General features: G+C 43.7%; 1 long non-coding RNA gene across 2 annotated transcripts in view; it reads right to left on the reverse strand.

Annotated features, from left to right (window-relative positions):
* LOC130603030 (uncharacterized) overlaps nt 1-23,234 on the reverse strand; it is a 41,229-nt gene continuing 17,995 nt past the window's right edge. Inside the window, exons 3-4 of one of the 2 annotated variants that reach the window (XR_008973048.1) lie at nt 4,148-4,368; nt 1-876 (exon numbers count right to left, since the gene is read on the reverse strand). This is a non-coding gene — a long non-coding RNA (uncharacterized LOC130603030). The remainder of the gene's footprint in view (nt 877-4,147; nt 4,369-23,234) is intronic. The other variant, XR_008973049.1, reaches the window with a different exon arrangement.

Below are 23,234 nucleotides of genomic sequence, written 5' to 3' on the forward strand. Positions count from 1 at the left end.
TAATACTTGATAATACCTGGGAACATTTATTCTGTGATTCTGTATAGCACTTTTCGTTTTCCCAACTTCAAAAAAACCCTAATTAATTAATTAATCTTTGCAACATTCTTGTAGAGTAAATGCTATTATCAAATAATATCACATATCCAAACAGCCCCAAAGGAGGTACAATAAAGGGCTCCAGAGACAAAGTCATTTCAGATGGGGCTATAATGGTTGCACAGCAGTGTTGCTGTTTGCATCTGACCCAGAGCATGTGCTCCCCTAGACTACAAAGTGCAAACAGAAGGGTAATTAGTGTTCAATCACTCCTGATTTCAATGTATTAGCACTAATGGGGAAGGATCCTGTGCATGTGACACAGAGAAATGGTCCTGAAACATTCAGTCACTGTCATTTTGTTGGAAATGAGTCAACTGATGTGCGATTACTGATACAGAGGAACTATTCCTCTTAGACCTGTAGGTAAGTGCCATGCCATTGACCCCAGACCTGCAGCTCTACGAGTAAGGTTACAAAGCCTGGGTTGCCAACTGCTCCCACTCAATTTCCTGCAAGCTCTTGCTCCCCACACCATTTCCAGTGGTTTTCCATGTGGCTTGTCCTCCACATTCCAGGCACAGGGTCCTTCTTTCCTTCTCGCCCCAGAGGCAGGAGGTGCTATGTCTCCTGAGCTCCATGGCATGCTGGTGCTGTGCAGCCAGCTGGCAGCCCAAGCTCAACAGGTAGGCGTTGAGCGCATGCTGCATTAGCAGAGTCTCTCTCCTCCTTTCACCCACTGCTTTTTGTTGCTTGTAGGAAATTAGCTTCTGTGGGAGCAGAGCCCTCTGGCAAATTCACTTTAAGCTCTCAAACAGTCCTCATTCATTGGAGGGCCTGGAAGAGACAGACAGGCAGCAGTATGGTTGTAAAGATCTGCTATCTTTATGAAACTAGGCCAAAAAGCGTATTCTAGGAATTCCGCTTCATTGCCTGCCTCTGCCTTAGTGTCCAGAAAGGCTTGCAGTTGCTTCCAGAAGGATTCCAGCAGCACCTGCAAGCACAGCCCAGTGATGATTGGTGATTCGCGCTGCCTCCGAGTCTTTTCTAACAATCACAGGGTGAGCTGTGGTACCTCAAAGACATAGCTTCTGGTACCACAAACAGAAAACCATAACCCCAAAGGGGAGCACAAGGAGTAGGGTGCAGCATCTTCCTCCCCAGAAGGCCAGCTGTAATGATGTAAGTTAACCTCTAGTGTGAGCAACAAGATGTGTCAGCCAACTGGAGAGTTGACACCTCCATTAACCATCACAGTTTGCAGGCAACCCAAAAGCTAGCAGGATCATAATTAATAAGGTCGGCTTCCATGAGTGATGTGGTGATCACGGAAACTAAGGCTCACCTGAACAGCAGGAGCTGTAAGCAAGTTAAAGGCAAGGTCATATACGTATGAAACATAAATGTAGGTCATAGATTGGTACTTGAAAAGAATGACTTAAAAACTAATTGCAAAGGCATGATGAGTCACTAAGAGCACATGAGCTCCCCGTGTGTTACAGCAGCCAAAAAGCAAATGTGAGGTATAAACAATGTCATTTCCACTGAAAGCAACAGTACTGATTGGAGTACTGGCTCCTCACTTCTCATTTCCATTTCTTAAAAGAATGTTGTCAACTGTAAAAGGGTTCAGAAAAAGTCTGTAGTAATTACTTGAGATCTGGATAATTTCTTCCAATGAGAAATCAAAGGAAACTAATCTCAACAAAGAGAAGATCCTATACATACCTGTACAAAGAGACACCTGGCAGTAGAAAACTCTAACTTAATAGGTAAAAGGCTGGAAGTGGAAAGTCTCAAATTCAGACTAAAAGGAGAGCTCACTGAGGATGTGTAATTAGAGATTTCTAGTTGGGAACTCTCTCACAATGTAATGAGTTACCTTTCGTGAGATACAGTTTATCTCTGGAAGAAGCTGCAAGCCTGAGGAAGTATATACTTGATGAAACTGTATGGTCTGTGCCATGCAGGACATTAGAGCCGAACACTGCAATGTCTTGCTGGGCCATTTCCATCTCATGCAGTGTCAGTTTGCCAGATTGTGTAAGCTGCATGCATACTAGTTCACATCCAGTCTTACTCTGAAGAGAAATAAGCTGTCTCCTGGCCAGGAAAACTCAAACATAGACCAGAGAGCACAAAAATCCCATCCTTGGAGTGCATATCCAGCTCAAAATAGCTCCCATTGACCTTTCCTATCTACTATATACCATCTAAAGCAAGCCTTACAGTGTCCCATGCCTCTTCCTAATCTCATATACATTGTGTCGTTATCTACATGCTTCACATTCAGAGTTACACTGCAAAAAGCCACATCTGGCTGGCTGGGGAGCAGCCCTGCCTGTGGCCAACATCTGCAAGGACCACACTTGCGCCCACAGCTTCTTTGGCAAGATTTGCCAGCGGCAATATGAAGAAATAGCAGACATATAAAGTACAGAGAACTTTTTACAACTGAGCAGCGCTGTTTCTCATTAAAGATGTTGCAAGCTGCATACAGACATGGAAAGGTCAGAAACCAGTCCTTGGTTGCAGCCAGGAATGGCCAGCTTTTGTGCCAAAATGCATGTGTTACTCAGGAGACTGTGTTGGTACCTCACGTGGTCAGCAGCCTCTTGCCATTAGGGCTGCATGCCTGAGCTTGAGAAATGACAGACCGCTTCCATTTTAGGCTCTTCACTCAGTATAGCAGCTGAAGAGAAAAAGACAGAAGGACAGGAAGGGAGAGGACCAGGCAGGCCCTATATCCCTCCTCCCCAGATCCTTGCATCTGACTTTCCTTAATGTTCGGGATGTGGGAGAGGTCTGTTACCCAAAGCACCTCCTCACCCACCATGCATTGTTGTGTGCCATCCTGCATGGTAGGGATCACACTAACTAAGTCAAACTTCACTGCATTGATCAGTAGCAGTAAGAGCTGGTATGACATGCAGCAGGTGCAGAGGAGAGGCTGAGGAGCTCCTTCAAGCCTTGTTTTTTTTGTTGATCATGTTGGCCGTGATCGTGATCATGACAAGGTGGATGCCAAGGGCACAAAGCAAACATCCTTGTGTTTTCAATGTGCAAAATGCACAGCTTTTTCACTACAGAGTACTGCCACAGAGACCATAGCTGCACTATTAAACTGATCATTCCCAGCACTCTTCTCAGGCATGAAATGGCTCATCTCCTTGTGGTTAAAAGCTCCTTAACCTCCAGAACACAGGCAGTCACATGCAGGTCATCTCTTTGGAAAGTGTCTTGTGCCTTACCTGCTTCTGAATTACACCTAGGAATTGTTTGGGAGAGGACTGCTTTGCTATCTCATTAATCCCAGAGCAGTCCATCCATGTGTCTGCACTCTTCCCTGCCCTGCAGTAAAGCTGCTGGCCAAGAGGCGTTTCCATGTCTGCTAGTATCAAGCTCAGCTTGGTTGGGCCTTCAGGCGCTACACGGTTCAAGCAGTCATAGCTTAGAAATGAAATACCTGGTGCTGGTGTCTGTATCTAGTGTTAGATGCCTACTGTAGTCTTTGTATGTCTGGAGACATAGATACATAAAGAAACCTAAGGATAAAATTGCACGGCATAAAACCCCCTCGACTTCATGATGGACCAGACTGTGTCCCCAGGGGCTGAAGGGATCCAGTAGGTCACATCAGTGGCAGCAGTCCCCAGGTCAGCCAATTTTACAGCCGTCTATGAGGGATGATGGATGTCATAGAACAATACCATGTAAGGGGGCTTTGAAGAGGCGCTCTAGCAAACTGCATGTAATTTTCCTTTCTTTTAAATAAGGCACTTTAGAATTGCACAAGTGCAGAGGAAACATCTCGTGTTAATTCTTTCTTTGTATCATCAAAATTGAAGAAAGAAATTAAGCTTCACTAGCAAATAACTGAAATACAGCAAAGATTATTGGATGTCAAATTACAACTTGCGGTAATCCTTCATCTCCCCATTATGAATTCATAAAAGCAATTGCAGCATGCTTTTAATTATTAACTACCACATAATGGAGTAAGCAATACAATATACTGGAGTCCGGGTTTTTTTTCTGTGTGTGAGATCTGAACTGAAATTCTGGATATGGTTACAAATTAAAGCAAATTCTCAAATTTCAGCCTCACCTTTCACTATCTACTCGACAAAAGCGCAATTACAAGGAATTCCTTCAGGAATGATTGTGGCAGTGCTGATGCTCTTCATTTTCAACTGCAGATCAACAGATCCATGGAAAGGGATCTTGCATAAGGCTTGCATATTAATGCCAGCAACACCACATCGCTCATCCAGAAAAAATGGAAGCTGATGACATCATCCATCTTCCCTGTCCGATGACCTGCAATGCCTAAGTAAATGGGAATTTCATAACACGTATTTGTAACTAGCAATCAGAAACAGCTGGAGTGATGGGTACAATATTTTCCTGTCAACAACACCGGAGTCTAGTGGCTTTTCATTTTGAATTCTGTACAGGTTGAATGCATCCCCTGCTCAATTACCTCTAAGTGAAATGGACGTTGGGTGGGTATGACTATCAGTTAAGCTGAGGTGCTTTTTTATGACACTTGATTAGTCTGAAAGAATCAGTCTGGGAGCGAATGGAAATGATGCTATCGGGATGCTCTGCTCCAAGGACCTCCTGCAGCACAGAGAGGACCTTCACCATCTTTGCTGCCAGCCTGCCCCATGGAACAGGGGAGGTGGTGTAACTGCCTAGAGCAAGGCACAGTCCCCCACCCTCTACAGCCAGTGCCTTGCTCCACACAGCGAAAGGCTGGCTTAACCATGCATTAGATGACAGTGATATATCTGTAATTTCTAAATTGGAAAAGAAATACTTATTTTTCAGCTGTTTGTTTCTATGTAAAATCCAGTTTGAGTGATTAAGATCAGAGCTGCTCAGTGTCTTTTGATGTGTTGCAACAGGGGAAAGGTAGAGACTGACTGTCTTTACTGAAAAACAAGTTTCTGAGTTGTAGGTGTGTGCTGATGGAATGAGATCAGATGTATGGACCATGACAGCTTGAGTGGAATTCTCCGTGAATGCACATACAGCCTGCGCCAGAAGATTACCTTCAACACAGACAAAATAGTGACAAAACAACCTATGCTGATAACCAGATGAACATTCAGAAATATCATACTGCTGTCCTCACAACAACCTCACCAATCCTAGTGGTTACCACCACCATTTTGCTTTCTGCACACTAGGAAATAGATTTTAGGAGGACGTTGCCTTGAGCTGCCCTACCCCTTGGCCCTGACAGAGTGATTGGCAGTCCTCGGGTAAAGGTTGGACTTGATGATCTTAAAGGCTTTTCCAACCTAGTTGATTCTATGAGTCTATATTCTCAAAATTTAGATAAGATATAAATCAAGAAAAACTCATAGAGCACTACAGGTTAAGGTGAAATCCTGGGTTTACTGAATTCAAGGGCTAGGTCCTCTTCTAGAAGAAACTCTGTATATCCACATGTGTGATTAGGGGCTCCTGAGTGCTCTGGCAATAAATAAATAAATCTACTGATTTCAGGTAGTTTCAGCAGAGAAAGGATTTTAGCTGACCTTCTATATACACTCATACATTCTCAAATACATCCACATGTATATTGGCACTGAGAGGTCAATACAATTTTTCTGGGAGTCTCTCTGAACAAGAAAAGTATTTCAGGAACAGTTAGTCCCTACCTGTGGGCCCCACTTCTGTGGAAAAAGGGAATTAAAGATCTATTCTGAAGTCTGACATTAGAGATGGAAGAGATACATGGAACAGCTATGCCATCACCCTTGGGCACACAAGGGAAATTCTCATTGCCCGTGTATTAGAGCTTTGTTGGGTGTAGGTCTCAGTGGTACACAGAAGAGATCTCCCATGCATACCCAATGCTCCTCTGCAGTCCTACTGATCTCACTGTAAGAAAGCCTTCCTGGACATCCCCCTGTTGCTTTTCACTGCTTTGTCCTACCTCCTACATTCCTCAGAGTGGAAACTGTCATTCATTTTTGCCAATACAGTTCGGCAGCAGCGAAGGGGCTAATAGACATCTCACGGGGGTCTCTGGCCATGGGTCTGCCCCCTTCAGAGAACTGATGCCCAACTAGCTTCAGGTGCTCCCCTTTTATTTACTGTGTGGAGAACTTGATTTAGGAAAGAAATTGAGTTTGCTGGCTGGGCTTAGCATAGCTGTGATTTATCTCTGCTATTTCTGAGGAAGGTGTCTGGGAACACTAAATTTTTCTATAATACTACATTTCCAGAGAACTGACACATCTCAAGGGCACAAGTGTGAATCCCTTCAGTCATTTTCACTGTAGTTTATGAAGAAAGAGGTTTCCTTAATGAATTTTTGCTCTTGAACTTGTTATGCTCTGATACAGCTAGTGAACTATTATCCCTCTTAATGGGAATTCTTGAGGGATAAGTTTTGAGATATTAGAGATTATGCCCAGGATCAGTTTTTTAAAAGGTGCTATGGTATTACAGTGTACTATGATTTCTTCACTCCAATTCTCTTGTACATACTGTAATATTTATGATTTCTGAAGCATCAAGATGTATTGTACTATATTAAATCTGCCTAAAGATGCACTCTAGTGCATAGGCAAGCCATTAGAGATTTTTAAGACAGGAAATGTATTTGTTACCTAAACAGCTGAAATCTTACTTCATGCTTTAGAAGTTAGCTAGGTGGGAAAGAGAAGCCTCCCTATACTCAGACAGAGCTCCTCAGAAGACCTTCTTCAATTAGCATGCTGCAGCATCACAATAGGATTTGTGCACACATACAACGTAAGACCTGGGGGCCTGCCATCCATGTGTGCTGAAATCCACCGAGTACATTGCTAGTTCAAACCAGAAACATGCTATTCCTTTCAGCATAAGGAATGTCGTTTGTATCCCCCTGACTGCACTTCCTTGCATGCTCAGATAGACCAAGTGCAGAGACCGATACCACCAGGTATGAAGGACTGAGAGAACAAAGGGCAGGATTAGGCCATAACACATGCAGGACCTCCAGGAACAGCATTAAACTTAGTAAAAGCAGCACATCCAGAGTGGCTCCTTGTAGTTCTTTTTACAGAAATCTGCCAGACAAAGCAATAAAGAACATTTCCTGCCTTTTACAACTTAATGTCATGGCAGTGGCTCAGCTGTGCTGACGTTCAGCCAGTGGTACGATGGGCTGGCTGAAATTCACCTCCCCAGGGCAGAAAGGTACTGGTGCTCTCCTGTTTCCTCCAGCCTCCCCCCTCAGAGCCTGCAGCTCCCATCAGCAGAGCAGAGGTTAATGGAAGAATTTCCTGCCTTTAAAACAGAATACTGTCAAAATTTACTAGAAGAGACTAGTACTAGGAGAGGAGAAAAAAATCATTGTGTCTCTCCTGCGTTCACTAATCTGCTGGGGAAGGAAGGCAAAGGGAAAGAGAGGCAAGGCTGTGGGGATAGCCCCCCCCCCCCCCCCGGTCTGATTTTGCAAGATTAACCAGGATTTCCAGGAACAGACTGGATACAGTAGCCTGAGATGGGCAGAAATGGTTAATTCAGTTTTGTTCCTTCTGATTTTTGTGATGGCAAGAAGCCCTGAGTCTTGCTTCTTTAAAAGGTGAGAGCAGCCTCACCTTTGTCTGAGCCTGACGTGATATTCACACACAGTGTCACAAGGGACAGTATTTATTTGGGATTTTCAGGGCTTGCAGGCTTCTCTGGAAGTGCAGCTTGAAGGACTGGAATATAGAGAATCCAGCTTTGTCAGCTCCAGAAAAGCTGACAGTGCCCAGGAAAGGTACGACCCAATCTAAACCTTTCTGAGGTGTGTTGCTGGTCTCCCAGGCACCAACATTTGCGCTGGCTGAAGTCCCAACATCACCATACTGCTGACTTGTCAATCAGTGTAAAAGCAAATCTCTACAGAGAACCAACATCCCAGACCTGAGCTATGCATGAATCCAGAAGGATGCGAATGAACCGACAACATGCTCCACCAGAAATACTTAACCTTTTTGCTTGGAAGGAGGGCCTGAGCAGAGGTGCTGTGCCATGGGTGGGATGCAGTTGGCTCTGTGGGAGGTGGGCACTGCACCCCAGTACCAATGCCCCCCCAGACCGTAGAACTTGTCAGGGTAGTCCGTGCCTTACACTGTCACTGGTAGCAAACTGTACCCCACTGTCCTTTTCCTCTGCGGTATGCTGCTTCATTTGATGCTGCAGTTAGGAGAAACACTGCACTACAGTGTCACTTCTAGTGCTGAAAGCGGATCCAGCCTGGCAGCCAGAAGCAATTTTTGTAGGAAGTACAGACTGGTTGCTCTCCTGATGGAAAACATTCAAAGAAAAGAAGATACGCAGGGTGCAAGGCTTGTCAGTGAAGGCTGCTATGCTTCACAGCACCAGACACTACTGCCGAGCTCAGAGGGGAGCAGAATATAAAGAACAGTCTTCAGAGAGGTGAGATCCTTGGTAAAAATGAGTTTCTTCTCTTCAACCCAGAATGAGTCAGCTGGGAAGTGCTTGTCACAGGGAGACAACCAGGTTCTCCTCCCAGCACTAAGACTTCTCCTGTCTCTTAGCAAACTGGGTTCACCAGGACAAGAGCTCACTATGAAGGGAAAGGACTTCCTAGAGAACTTGGGTTGTGAGCTTTCACTTTCCCACCTGGCAAGTGAGAGGAGCACTCCATGTTTCCCCATGGTTGTGGAAACCAGAGATCAGAGCAATTGGAGGTCCTTTCCTTTCAAATTAAAGACTGTTTTAACGTTAGAGGGAGAGGCTTAGCCGGCACTGCTGCAAGGAGGGTAAGATCTCTGCAGACTGAGTACTGGAGGTTGGTTTGATCTGGCTGGGTAACCAGACTTCTTGTTAACTGCCTTACTGATCGTTTTTCAGTGAAAAAGGGTGTTTTCTCTGACACTGCTCTACAAACTCTCCTCACTACTTCTGTTTTCCTCCACATTCTCCTGCTGTGACCCCTGCAGGAAGGATGTGCTGAGAGCTTATCCAGCCAGACCAAACTAACAAGGAGTAGCTGTTCCCATTGTACTCAGGAAGATTCTATGCTAACTTCACAGGCTAAATGGTGCAATGTATGCTTACGAGCCTCACTGTCGGCAGCCAGCTTGTTCCTCATCCCCTGTGGACAACTTGAGTTGTACACCATGGATCCTGGCACTATGCCAAAACATCTTCACTCTCAGTCCAGTCTTATAAAGTCATTAGAGTGTTTAATGTTAGTATGAAATTCAACTTACTGTGCCTTGGTTCCTAATTTGTCTTGTGGGACGCTACTAAGAGCAGACACTGAAGCTGTACTTCACCAGATGAGCACCATGGCTAAACTCATCTGTGGTACAAGTGTGTACAGCTCCAGTGACTCATGGCAACAATTACAGTGCCAGTCACATCAGCAGCTGCATCTCTGTGTGCCTCTAAGGAATGTCACCTTGTGCATGCCTCCGCAGTGGGCTTCATCCTGCTCTGCTACAGAAACAGTGATCAGGAGGAGGTATTGAAGCTCACAGCTGGTCAGCAAGCAGGACTGAGAAAGCAAGGCCATGAGCTTTCCTGCCAGGCAGGATGAAGCGCAACCTCTGCCCATCAGCAATTTGAGCTGCTGGATTCCCGTGGAGGCTCTGAGTGTTGGAGTCTGCAAAGTATTCCAGATGGGCAAGTCTGTGTTAGTTTACGCTCTCATTTCTTTCACTCATTGCCTAGACACAACTGTGACAAAGAAGGAAATGATCTTCAGCATGAACCAAAAGTTAGGAGTGGGGCAAAATTGCCCATTGGCAGGCAGGGACACCCCTCTGTAAAGCTGATCTCCCTCCACTGACACAGCTAATTCACTGCCTTGGTTCCTTTCAGCTATCCTTACTCTGTGGCACTCAGCTTGGGGTTATGGCTGGAACTTCATCATGCTGAAACGTCCCCATAGTCTGAGGAGTTTTATATTTAAAACTTGTTCCTTCTGCCTTGGTTTGGCACCCAATGATGATAAATTCGGAGATGTTTCTGGGAAGGCAGCCAGTGCTGTCGGAGCCCAAGAAATATCAATCTACAACAAAGAAATGAATTAAATTCTGTCACAATCTATCAATATTTCCTCTGACTTCACATAACAATTACATGACAATGGACCGTTTGCTTTAAATATGGTAAAGAAGGGAACTACACACAGATACGTTTTGGAAAAAAGAGCTCTCTTGCAGCTATTCCCAACATGCCATATGATCTCCTTGTAATGGGCACTGCAGGAGCCAACACAAAGTCAGTCCAAAAGAAATATAGTACTGTCACCTTCAAAGTCTTCACACCTATAGAAAGAAGCCTCTCAAATTTTCAGTGCTGCATTGTATAAAAATTTCATATTGACTTCATAGCCTAGGTAAAGTGAAAATATAGCACATACCACGTAACTAGGACAGCAACACCAGTGGGGCATCTCTTAGTGAGCTGGCACAGCTGCACACTCATGAATAGCGTGCGTTTGTGCTCCATGAGAACACTCAGCCAAGTGCCCATGAGCAACTGCTACACATAAAGTTATTATCTCTGGGTCAGGAAGTCCCTGAGCCCAGATTGCTGGAGGCTGGGCCACAGTATATTCAGTTCAGGGGGTAAAACTCCACATTGACTTGTTCTCAGAAGCTTTTCTGTAGATCTGCTGTAAAGCAGTAAAAGAGGCAGAGTACAAGGCTAGACAGAGCCTTGGTCTGACCCAGGCTTCTCATGTTCCTTATAGAGATGTTGCACTTCAAGAGGTGTTAACTCCTGCACCAGCCAGGGGGAAGCTCTGTTTTACAGATGCACCCAACTTCTGAGGCGATACACATATTACCTGTACTGCTGTTCATAGTTGTACATTTAAATTTCATTTCCCCCACTAGAATATGTATCTAAATTATTTCAAACCTTCCTTGTTTTCATGCATTTTGAGGTATATTTTTCATCACTTACCTGATCTCCAAACTGAGAAAAACATGTTGCTCCTCAGGTGAAGATTAGCAGATGCATCCTCTGCTGTCCCTGGCCCAGTTCTGTGATCACATCTGTGTATTTTTCTCTTTTCTCTGCTTTTCCTGGGCCATTTCCTCATTCTTGATGGAAAAGGGGAGGGTCTTGTCTTTTTGTTTATTTGCTTGGAGGGGTTTTTGTGCTTGTTGAAACCTCTGTCTTCCTGCTTCTCTTCCTTCTGGTGACACTGTACTCCTCACCTCTGTCTTTAGAAATGACATAGTGCTGGGGGTCCAGGGTGCCTATGGATGGGTGCTCATTGAGGATTAACAGAAGAGGGTTGAGTCTGAAGCACAAATGTTCTATGTGAGCTGTATGTAAGGTCTGCTTCCACAGTCTGCTTCCACAGCACCTATGTTGGAGCTACAACAGAACATGCAGATGTGACGGGGAGCACAGATCCATTTGTTTGACCATAAACTCAATAACTTATCCAGCTCCTGGAAAAACCTCCCAAGCTGTTATACAATTTCACCATTACAACCAGATACACCTTTGATACAGTTAAATTACCAAACACTTCAGCTGTCGGGAGAGAGGGATGGAGAGGGAACTGGTAGAGGTCTCATATCTCATACCTCTAACAGGTTCTGGCTTGTGTGAATTTCTTCTTCACAGAGCATCTGACAAAACACAGCCTGAGGTAATCCTTATTCTCTTGCTGTATTTTTTAGCAGCAGTCAGCATTTTCAATAAGATGGCTCTCTGTAACACCAGTCAGCATTACCCCCATGTTGCGTTATACAGTCTGGGCAAGAGTGCAGAGCCAGGTATGTCTCTCCTGTTCCTCCCAGTCCCCTGTTTATTGTATTACCATGGCTAATTGGGAAGTCTAGATATAAAAATACCTAATTTGTCACTGTCCAAAAATAGGGAGAGAAAACCGCTGGGTGTGTGTAAGAGAGAGCCTGCTTAGAGCACTGACTAAAAGTGATGAGGCTCCAAATTCATGCAGTTGTAATTCTTGATGCGAGCAATGGTGACAGTAATTATAACTACAGTCCTTCAAACGCAGTCAGGTCTCCGGGCTAGCCTGACAGCATGCTCAGTCACTGGGCCTGCTCTCCTGCAGAATGTTTATTGGATTTTACCATGAAAATTCACTGTCTTCTGACATGCCCACAATATCCCTCCTGAGGTGAGAGTCCCCAGGTGGGGAGAGGCTGGCTCCTCCCTACTGCAGAGGGGAGTTGTGCCATTATAAAATGAATCCTGGGTGCGCTTGCTTAGGGAACACAAACTGTCACAAATCATACTCCAGCTGCTTTCCTTTATTATTTGACTGTACGTGTTACCCCTTTCATCAGTAAGCTTTTCAGCTGTGCTGCTCTAGCTTTGTGCTATCTGAATGTGCATGCCTGAATCCCAGCAGCACACACCAGGTATAGCCCTTCGCAAGCTGTACGCTCTGCAGCCCACCGGCCTCCTGTGATGCTGAATGCTGCTGTTATCTACAGCCAACCATTAGCAGAACGTTAACAATGCAAATGTCAAATATGACGGTCACTAGTATTTGTGACAGATACAACAGGAGGAGGAGTGGTTCTGGTCGAAGGCTCCAGGCTCCATTGCAGTATATGTAAAGCACATGGCTACCCATCCAACTGAAGATGAATGCTAATCTCCAATAACCGCATCTGTGCGTATTGAGCATGGTTTGATCAGCCACCAGGAGGAGCCAGTGTAATTTATGTCCAGGCTCATTAAGGCAGGAGCTTTCAGGTCAGATAATTAGTTGGCAGGGGGTGGAGCAGGGGGAGATGCTACCTGGCTTCTATCTTTTTCCCTTGGAGCACCTCACTGACTTGTTTTGTTTTAAGCACTCGTTGAGGGTTTCCTGTTAAGAGACCTGCCATTCTCCGAGGGCAATGCTTCCCAGCTTCCTAAATGAGGGTGCATCAGTTCTTGGGTACTGGTTGTGGTCTGGGTGTTCAAAAGGACTCGTCACTGTAATGACGAGGCACAGCAAGTTCAGAAGCTAGCGTTGGATGAGGCCACCCAAATGAAGGTGTCTCAACCGTTTCCTTTTTGTACCCAAAGAAAACATGCACATCTAAATCCAGGTCTTGGCTTAACCTCATTTCCTTCTTACAATCCCAAAGAAAATGAATATAAAATTTTGGTGTATGAGAGCAGGCTACTGTTAATTTTAAATAATTAGAGCATTCCAGAGATGATTCTTGTTGTTTTGGGGGATACCAGAAACCACCTGAGCAGAATGAACAGCAGGGATTTACACATTTGCAGATTCCGTTAACACAGTATTTGGGGTCTAGCCATGCCTCTGTACTTCCTTTAAACCTTTGGTTGAAGAGGGCAAAATGCATAATACTAATGAAGGCAATTTTCCCGCTTCATGTTACTCGTTGCCAGTTAGGGAAGTTTTCTTGGCTGCAGGCTCAGGGTTACAGGGGGGATGGGTCTGGTCCCCCATCAGCAGCTGATGCACTGCTCCTCCATTAGCACACATGGGACTTTACCAGAGATCTCATTTCTAGAGAAGAATCAGATTGTTACCAGTTTAGTTGTTTTCAGGTTTTGAGCTTGTGCATGAAAACAGCCATGATTGAGAGCTCAGTGTAGGCTGAATTGTACACAGGCTGGTGGGGTGCCTGCAGCTCTGGCTATGCATGGCCTACAGACACCAAGGAGCAGCCACAACTTCCTCATCCTCAACCAGAGCCTTCAGCACTTTCTGAAACAGCATGATTTAGGTGTGTGCTTCATGGAGCAAGAGATTGCGTTTGTTTTTAGGTATTTTGCTTTAGGGAACTTCTGGGATATTTTTCTTTCTCAAAATGTGTTTTCTGAGATTGTGGAGTAGCTGGAATGATTGAAATGCTGAAGAGCAAGAGAACATATGACTCCATGGGATTATTTTTACATGCGGAATTACATTAATTGTTTTCAAGACAAAGATGTCACTTATGGTTTAAGGAGACCTAAACTTCAGATGGCTTAAGGCTGGAATATTGAATGAGAGTGCTGCTATTGGGAACCTCTTCCATACATCTGCTATTGGCCACTGTCAGGACAAATACCAAAAAAGCCACTAATGCGTATTTATATACCTTTGTTTGTCAGGAATACCATCCTGTAAGGATCTTCCTTTTCCCGGTGTTGATGGATTGCCTTCTTGACTGACAAGACAGGCCAGTCCTCTAAGGTCTATTTTTATTGTGCTCCAATTCTCTTTAATGAGAGTTGTGTATCTGGAAATCACACAGGACCTAAACACAAAACTGAAGTGACCAACCACAGCTCCCAACCGAGCTGCCTCCTGAGGAGGTGGAAGTTACACCTGGATGGTGGAGGGCTTGCAGAGCAGAGGAGTCTCTGCCCACAAACCTACCTAAATCGAGCATTGCCTGTTACACTGCCATCCTGGGTCTCGATCTGGGAGAACATGGAAAAGAAGTTTTGTGACTAAATGCAAATGGAAGACAGATTTTTGCAGAGATTACATATTACATCCTTGGCCATGAAAAGTCAATGTGGTGCCTCAGTTCCTTGCGAGGAAGCAGGGCAGGAGGGGAAGTGGGGGCAGCATGGGCAGACCATCTCCCTGGGGAAGAGGCCAGGCTGAGACCCCATCACCTGCAGGACCTCGTTGTTGCTGTAGCAGGGACACCACAACAGACTCAGCAGGCACCCCCCATCTTTTCATAGCTGCCAGGTTTTTATTAATATAGTTGCTGCATGTTTTCCATTTCACAGTGGCAACTAGCACATACATATATATGATTATTTGTATAAATGCAGTAAGATCCCTTCTGAATCACAGCAGAGGAGAACTGAGGAGTTAATATTGTAGTCTTAAGAAATACTGTTCTGGGGTAATTTGATCTTTAAGGTCCCTTCCAGCCCAAACCATTCTATGATTCTATGATTCTGGGCAGTGCAAGGCTTATCCCCAAAGCATCACTTTGCAGAGTACTCCAGAGGCAAAGAAACCTGGTGCCTGGAGCTCAGCTCCATCCAGGCCTGGTCAGGGGGGACCAGTGCTGCTCCCTCAGAAGGAAAGAATAGGATTTCCTCAACTCTCAGCTGAGAGAAACCCTGTCTGCCCAGTCCTAATCAGGTTGTTTTAATCACATTGCCCTCTTCCCCTTCTCCAATGCAGCAGAGGTTTTAATGAGGTAAAGTGGAGTCAAGTGAATACTAAATGAAATGTTCAGCTGGCTCAGGTTTAAAATAGGTTAGTGCTTATTATTTGAAAGCTTTGTGCAGGAGTAATCATGAAAAGAAACATAGTGTGGTTTTGGTCTATTGTGCTGAGTTGAAAAAGTAGGTTTGCCGCTCTTCAAACTCACTCATGGGGTCACTTCCCAGCATTAAAGATAGCCTCATGGTGAATCCAACAGTATAAGAGAGAAACCATCCTGGCTTTACAGTGAACAGGAAAAGAAATTTATTAGATTGCATCATCTTTACCAGCACCACTAATGGCCCTGGCAGGAATCTCCCCAGAGGAGCAGGAGGAAACACTCTGAAGGCTAAAGTGACACCCTTTATGCCAATGCCACAAGTATTCTTGTATGAGTATGGTTGCTTTGCACGTACTGCAATTTACAAAGTCCTTGTTGTAGGCCAGTTCTGACACATAGTCCTTTGGGAATGCAGAGTGTGCCAGCACAGCTGGCAGCTGTATGCCAATTTTGGAACTTCCTTGCAAACCATATGGGTGTGCTGGTGGCCCTTAGCCTGAAGCAGTTTGATGCGTGCAGCCATAAGGGAGTCAGTAGCTGGGGTTTACACACTGTTTGAGCAGATGTTCCCATAAGCTGCTTCATCCTATGTGAATGTATTGATCATAGAATCATCATAGAATCACAGAATGGTTTGGGTTGGAAGACACTAGAAAGATCATCTAGTTCCAACCCCCCCATGCCAGGGACAGGAACATCTTGCCCTGAAGGCCTTCCTGGTCTTCAACTCTTCCAGGGATGTGGCATCTACAACTTCTCTGGGCAACCTTTTCCAGTGCCTCTCCACCCTCATAGTAAAGAATTTCTTCCTAAACATCTAATCTAAATCTCTCCTCTGTCAGTTTAAAGTCATTCCTCATGTCCTATCACTACATACTCTTGTGAAAAGTCAATTTGTTATTTCCAAATCCCTTGATGTCCAAGCCTTTGCCTGGGCTTGGCAGTGAAAAGGCTCATCAGGTTTCCAGCCTTGTGCTTTACTAAGAACAACTCTCTATTTCCTCTTAGAACACAACCTAAAAAGAAACAGGCCCTTATCTGGATAATATTTTTATTGTGAGCCAACAGGTTTTGGTGATGAGTACGGCAGAATGGTCTGCCTGGAGCAGGGTCTTCCTGACCCTGGCGCAGAGCAAGATCATTCCCCACCTGCAGAGGAGAAACAGTGTGGGACTGCTGTGTCTTTGCCCAGGACACTTTCTTGTAGGCTGGTCCATCACTCTGACTTCCTCAGACTTCTCATATTTACAATACTGTTACCATTTATCTAGACTTGTAGATATTTAGTGCCAAACACTGAAGGTGAACAAGACAGATGGAAAAGAGTGAGGCAAATCAGCAGTTGTTAGGAGCTAGTACAGATGCCTAGTCTGCCTGGTCTCAATATCCACTTTGAGAAAGTGACACATAGCTCTGAGAGCTGTGCTGCAGAAGTTCTGACATTCTTAAAAACAGAATAAAGATGACATAGTAATTAAAATACAATCAAATTGTCCTTTTCAACAAATTAACATTCTTGTATGGATGGAAGATAGTTTTCTTAAGTAATTACCCTGTTATCCTAGTGACAGACTGATGGTGACCTTTACGCTACATGTGAATTATGCAAATTGGTATTTTCATTAAACATTAAATAACTCCCTTGGGAGGAAAAAATGTTACTTACTGTTCATTGGCTATTAAAGTCTAATGATATGATTTACCACAACTTTGTTTTCCACCTCCAAGGGCTCCAGAGGAGAAGGGATTAAATGTTCATTTGGAATTTGAGGCTTAGACATGTGTGGACAGGTCAAATGAAGTTAAGTTAAAAAAAAGGAAAAGGCAAAACAAATCCCAGTTACTTTATCCTGTATTCAAAAGGTATGTTTTTTCTCTAGCAGAGCATCAGTATGCCAGTCAAAGGCCGACAGCCCCACACTTTCTAGTCCTGCAAGCACCTTGGAGCCAAGAGGTAGCCTTCTCACTCACTTTAGCCTACTTCTCACCACCAATCCTTATTTCATACGAACTTCCCCAACACACCTCAAACTTGAAACCATAGCTTGTTCTGCTGCTTTCAGCATTTCACGTGGACCATACCTGCTCTCAAAACAAGCCTTGTGCCCCTCAGGCTGAATCAGGCTCAGAGGCAACAAAAGGCTGGTAAGTAAAGACTACGGAAAAACTAAATTCACCCGATGGGCAAACACAGTAAGAACACTGGAGAACTTGCTTCCAGCACAGTGGAAGTGCCAAAGTTTACTGAGTTATGTCAAAAGGCATTAGGGATAAAGCCAATAATACAGGCTTTAGGAATAAGAATTACTCTATTTTTAGTGATTCCTGTTGTACAAAATGGCCCTAGGTACCGGCACAAACTATATAGAAAGTGAAGCAGACTTTGTACCGCAGCAGTGGTACAGTGGAAAGGCTTGGTCTTTACGTGCTGCTACTCCTACAGATTTCTACAGTTCAAACATCTTTTTGGAAATTTCTGCCATTGCATTAAAAGGGATCTCAGCAGGAATGCACTTTACTAAAGAGAACTCTGTACTGAGAAAAGCAAGAGTATGCAGGCTTCTGGGAAGCACCAGGAACTACACACAACAAGGGAGCTACAACTGCATCCTGAAAGAGCTGACTTATTTCTCTCAGCACCAGTCTTGGGATGTGTGCGACCATATTGCAGTGCTTCACATGAAAAACAAAATATTGGCTCCATATTATTTGGTGTTTTGTGCTGAAGATAAACCAGTAAATAGATTCCTCAGAAATGTTTCTGTTAACACAGTCATGGTCTCATCCGAAGTGAGAGAATATGGGTGCCTGCGAACATGTGCAATGTATATTAACACTGGAGAGATAATTTAATTTGCTTTTCAAAATACTAAAGTATCAACAGTCTGAGCAGCAGATGCTGATGTAACAGAAAGCATATTCAACTGCTAATCACTCTTTATTTTGAATCAGCAAAGTTTCCTGGCCCATTAAACTACAGTTAAGATGTCCCTTAAATAAACAAACAGACACATTATTTTAATTACTTAACACCTCTCTAGTGGGTTGTAGGAAAATTCCACTCTTTTAAATTTGGTGACAGTAACTACAACCCACCAATACAAAGTTTATTTTAAATGGTTCAGGCTGTTAGTACAGCAGTACTGTTGTGGGCAGTCCCTGTAGAAGACTGAGCTAAGCAGGTGGGAGCTGCACCCTTGCCCATTGAAATGGAGGTAAAAATATTGAAGCCTTGGTCACCAAAAGCATGCTTATATTATAGTGGGCTCCAGTCTGCTTAATTCAGGGAAGCTCCTGTAGGCACTACATCTCTGGAAAATTGTTAGCCGTCTAAGTTAATCTATATTATAATTTGTTTTACTTTTAGAGCCAACGGAGAGGGGTAATTTTTCAATGGAGATCAGGGAACTGTGTTAGAGAGGAAAATCTGGTGTTCCAGTCTTTGCCCCCAGGTCTGCCTCATCATCATGGATTGGTCCAGACAAAAGACTATTAAGAAAAGGTCACCATTGCCTTAACACTCAAGTGCTTGTCCTGAACACAAAAAGTAAAGGAGAAGGCACCATCTTCATTGGGCAATCTGTTCTGATCTTATTTGCACTTGTTGTTAAAATAATATTCATTGCTAATAAAGCTTTAAGCCTTCGCTTTTCTTATGTGTAATTCTTGTGTCTCCTAGATTAAACGGCTTGTAGTTTCCAGTGTTTTGTTCCTCTGATAATGCTTACATACTGTAATCAAGTCATCTCTCAAAGTAGGGTTAAACTAAACAGATCTCTCTAAATCTCAGGATACTGAAATAGCTTGTAAGACAGGAACAAATGATGCACTAGAAGCTCATGGTTTTGTCACAAATTCAAAAGACAAAATGTAAAACTGAGCTTTTCCCGTATTTACAGGTTTATTCAGAATTAAGAAAAGTTTTTTATTATTGTTGTTGTTGTTACTCCTACTACTATGATCACCACTACTATTATTGTTGTTGTTCTGGTTGTTAAACATATAGATCTTGATTGATCCTATCACCCAGAACTGCAATAGTTCATTCCAGAATATGCCAACTCAACTGAGTTCGCTACCTTTCCAAGTATCTATTTTTGTGCACCCCTTTCCATTTTTTGAAGGATAGGATTTCATAGGGTTTTAGACCCAACAAAGCCAGCAACGTGGAGCAGGCCTGGAAGTAGGTTCCTCAGCTGGGGCTGGTGATCATATGAGTGGCCACACTAATATAACCTGGTAGCAAAGTGCATAAGACCTGGCTGCATGCCTGGTAAAAGCTTAGGACTGCAGAGGCGAAACAAAGAAATACAGAAGTGAAACCAGGAAAAGGCCAGAAAGGCAGTATTCCTCACATGGCCCGGTGCAGGTCTGAACCATTCATATGCCAGCTACTGGAAGAGCTGCTGGCTAGTGGGAATCTTCTCCTTCACAGTGGTTTAGTCATCAGCACTGGGTATTCCCTCTTTCTTACCAGGAGATAGCCTCAGGAGATCCAAATGTCCAGCTACAGAGTATCTGCCACACTCTGGAACAAGGCAGGTAATCCAGCTCATGATGCCACCCACCCATGCTAGGGCAGATGGACCACCTTACCATCTCTACAGTGTATACTGCTTTGCTTGGCCTTCTACAGATACTTTTCAGCATTCCAGGTCCCTTTGGTGTCTCTGCTAAAACATCAACATGGAAATGGGATACAGGTGTACTGCCACCTTGGGAACTGCTACAGGGTGGCCTTCCCCCATAAAACCAGGCCCAGTACCTCCACCCAGCTCCAGTTTGTATGACAGCAAAGAGAACAAGGCAGACCCAAGCAACGTGTAAATGAGCTACCATGAACACGAGTTTGACCTGTGGTCCTGGTTAGCCAACTGCATTTTTGGAACAAATGTAATCTGACAGCAGGGCATTATCCCAGATCAAAATTTGTGTCATGGAGCGCTTGTGTGTTTTTTTGACCTGGTGCTGGGATTCTTCAAGCTAATAGCACCAACCACAGCCTCGCAGAGAAGAATTATTTAAGGTGAACAAGCCATTGAGGACATCCTGAAACCTGTTCTGATGATGGTGCAAAAGAAAAATCTCTTCTGCTTACCCCAGGAGATATCCAGGGCTTGATTCGTTTGCCTAAACACAAGTGTGTTGTACTGTTGGAGACATCACTGGACATTTGAGATTCATACAGATATGACACAGAACCTATGACAGATACATGTTCTCCTGAAGTGACTTACAAAGGGCAGGTCAGATACACTAGGTTATCCCAAAAGGCGCTGATGCTATCCACCTGCTTGGTTGGTGAATTGTCTAACAGCTCATTCGTTTAGTAGCTGGCCAGCTGCATCAGTCTCCTTTAAGTGTGTTGAGTAGGGGGCATCACATAAATATGTGGAGCTGCCTGATTCAGATGAGTCTTCTATGGACTCCAGAAATGTCGGTTGGAAGGGACCTCAAGGGGTGACCTGGTCCAGCTTGAACATCCCAAGTCACAATTCATGGCCACTGCCTGTTACATTATCTAATACTAGTGAAGCTAAGAGAAGAGGATCAACAATTCTCCTACAATGCCGCTTCTCCCTGGAGCAATGGCATGACAGCACAGCCTCCAGCAGACTGACTGTGAAACGCTCCATAACTCATTCAGAACAGAGCACATGGACACAGTATGTTGTCTAAGCCTTTTTTTGATGTGGCAAAACCAGATTTAGCTTAGGCACAGCAAATACAGCTATCTAAGCTGTTTTAAACACTGCACCTACAGCAACCATAAACCTCAAGAACCGCTGTCCTCCCTTCAGCTTTGCCAGAAAGAGTAAGGATTTATTCTGCGATATTTTCTTCACATACCTGTTACTACCCCCTGGAGAACAATGACATGAACCCCGTACACTGCTGGAAATCTCCATGTCACCTATACTGTCATACTGTCATATACTGCAGTTGGTGCAGCAGAGGCCTAAACACATAAAAATGGCCACACAGATCAGGCCAAGACTCATCTGGTGCATTATTTCATCTTTGACATGTGGCCAAAAGGGATGCCTAGGGAAAGATTTACCGAATATGGAAAAATAATAAATTTTTTTTCTCAGGATAAACACTGAATCTGCCATCGCTGGTGGCCCAGGAAATTCCCAAGCCAGAGGAGATACTTTTGGATTTAATTATAGCACAGAACTCATTATGGACCATTTATACTTCAATCTGTGCACATCCAGATACCTCTGATTCCGACTGGTCAGAGCTGAAGTGTGATCTTGCAAGCCCCTGCCAAATTAATCCAAGTAATCTCTTAATCGTTCTAGACAAACATTGAACCAGGGACTTTACACAGATGTTATGGTTCAAAGCTCCTGGAAAAACACAAGCAGTGGCACATTCTTTGAACACTACCTTATATCTACTCAAAGTACATTCACAGATATTGAGGCCACAATTAATCTGTAGATGGTGCAATCTGATTTCCACTCTAAAAAAGAACTGTATCCAATTATTGCACCCATTATTTGGGGTGTGGAGTCAACTTGTAGATTAAAGTCCTTTAACACAGGTTTCTACACCTGAGCTGAGTATCTAAATCCATAGGATTTAGGAGTAATGCCAAGTAATTGGCATTACTCACCAACGAAGGTAGTACACACCAAGAGTCTGTTTGCTCTTCAGCTCATTGCAATGAAGAGACCTATACCTGCGGAGCTGAGCAGCTCTCCCAGCCCCACTGGTGACATGGATGACATTGCCACTGCCAGGAACGGGAGCTTGGAAAACTGGCCCACACCTGAGAGGCTTGACCAGCAAGGTGAACCAAAGTGATAAAATCAGCTCCCAGAATGACATCTGAAACTGCCTGAAGTTCCATGTGTTTTTATGACTGAGTATCATCACATCAGCCTGAAGTTTCAAACTATGCAGTTATTAACTTTAGAAAGACTGCTTTCCAAAAGGGTTAATGAGTCATACACTAGCTGCTAGAAATGCCAATCAACAGGGATCAGCTGTAGAATAATTAGATACAGAATGTGAGCATTAGGTATGCACAGAAGTTACAAAACCCAGGAGGATAGTGTAAAATTGCAGTTCCTAGGGAGCTGAATCTCTAGAAACTCTTGGTCAAATTACCCCAAATTTGGATCCCTTTTCTTTACTTTCACAACAGGTAACAGTTTTCAATAGAATTCAAATTAGCTGATATATTTGTAAGTAGTTGAACCTTTACATAGGCACTCAAGTTTATTGTAACACAGAATCACTCAGCTGAAAATTATTTGATGACTACATCTGGAAAACGCATGTATTTTAGTGACTGATAACATCTGCAGTCACCTAGCAACGGGTTTAGCTTGCACATATGGAAAAAAAAGGAATTAGGCATAGAAATGCACTGAGAGTGAATATTATAATGTTAGAAAAGGCACTGAGTTCAGAAAAGTATTCCTGTGATTCCAAGGAAGGAATGCCAAGAAGTTTTTCCCACCTTCCTTTTTTTGTCATTCACAGACAAATTTATTACAGCTATGGATCTGCAATCACCTCACCACAGAACAGCGTTCATTTGCCTTGGTAGCTAGGTATATTGATTATCTGACTTTCAATCTATTAAGGACAAAATAAATCTATTACAACATAGACTTTAGTTTTGCCTGTGTTTTCTGTGCCTTAGAGAACAGTATTTATTGCTTGTACTGTAGCTAAATAATCTTAACATAAAGCATATTAGCATGTAACGATCTATTAATAGATAACTATTAATATATATGGATACAGTATGTGGCTCTTTTTGCTTGCCTTTATGCTGGGGCACTTCCAACTTCTTCGTATTACATGCAGAATAAATTAAAATATGTACTACTCTTGGAAACAGGCGTATGAAAAATTCACAACTGATCACACCTTCTGAGGCTTAGCTATAGCAGGTCTGTGCCTTTCTTCCTAAACACAGAGAAACGACCTTTGAGTTATATACAACACGATTTTCTGCATTTTATGGCCTGT

The sequence above is a fragment of the Pezoporus wallicus genome, unplaced genomic scaffold (assembly GCF_028554395.1).
Source record: "Pezoporus wallicus isolate ANWC-B61680 ecotype Strahan unplaced genomic scaffold, APGP_CSIRO_Pwel_v1 contig_3847, whole genome shotgun sequence".
NCBI classification, from domain to species: Eukaryota; Metazoa; Chordata; class Aves; order Psittaciformes; family Psittacidae; genus Pezoporus; species Pezoporus wallicus.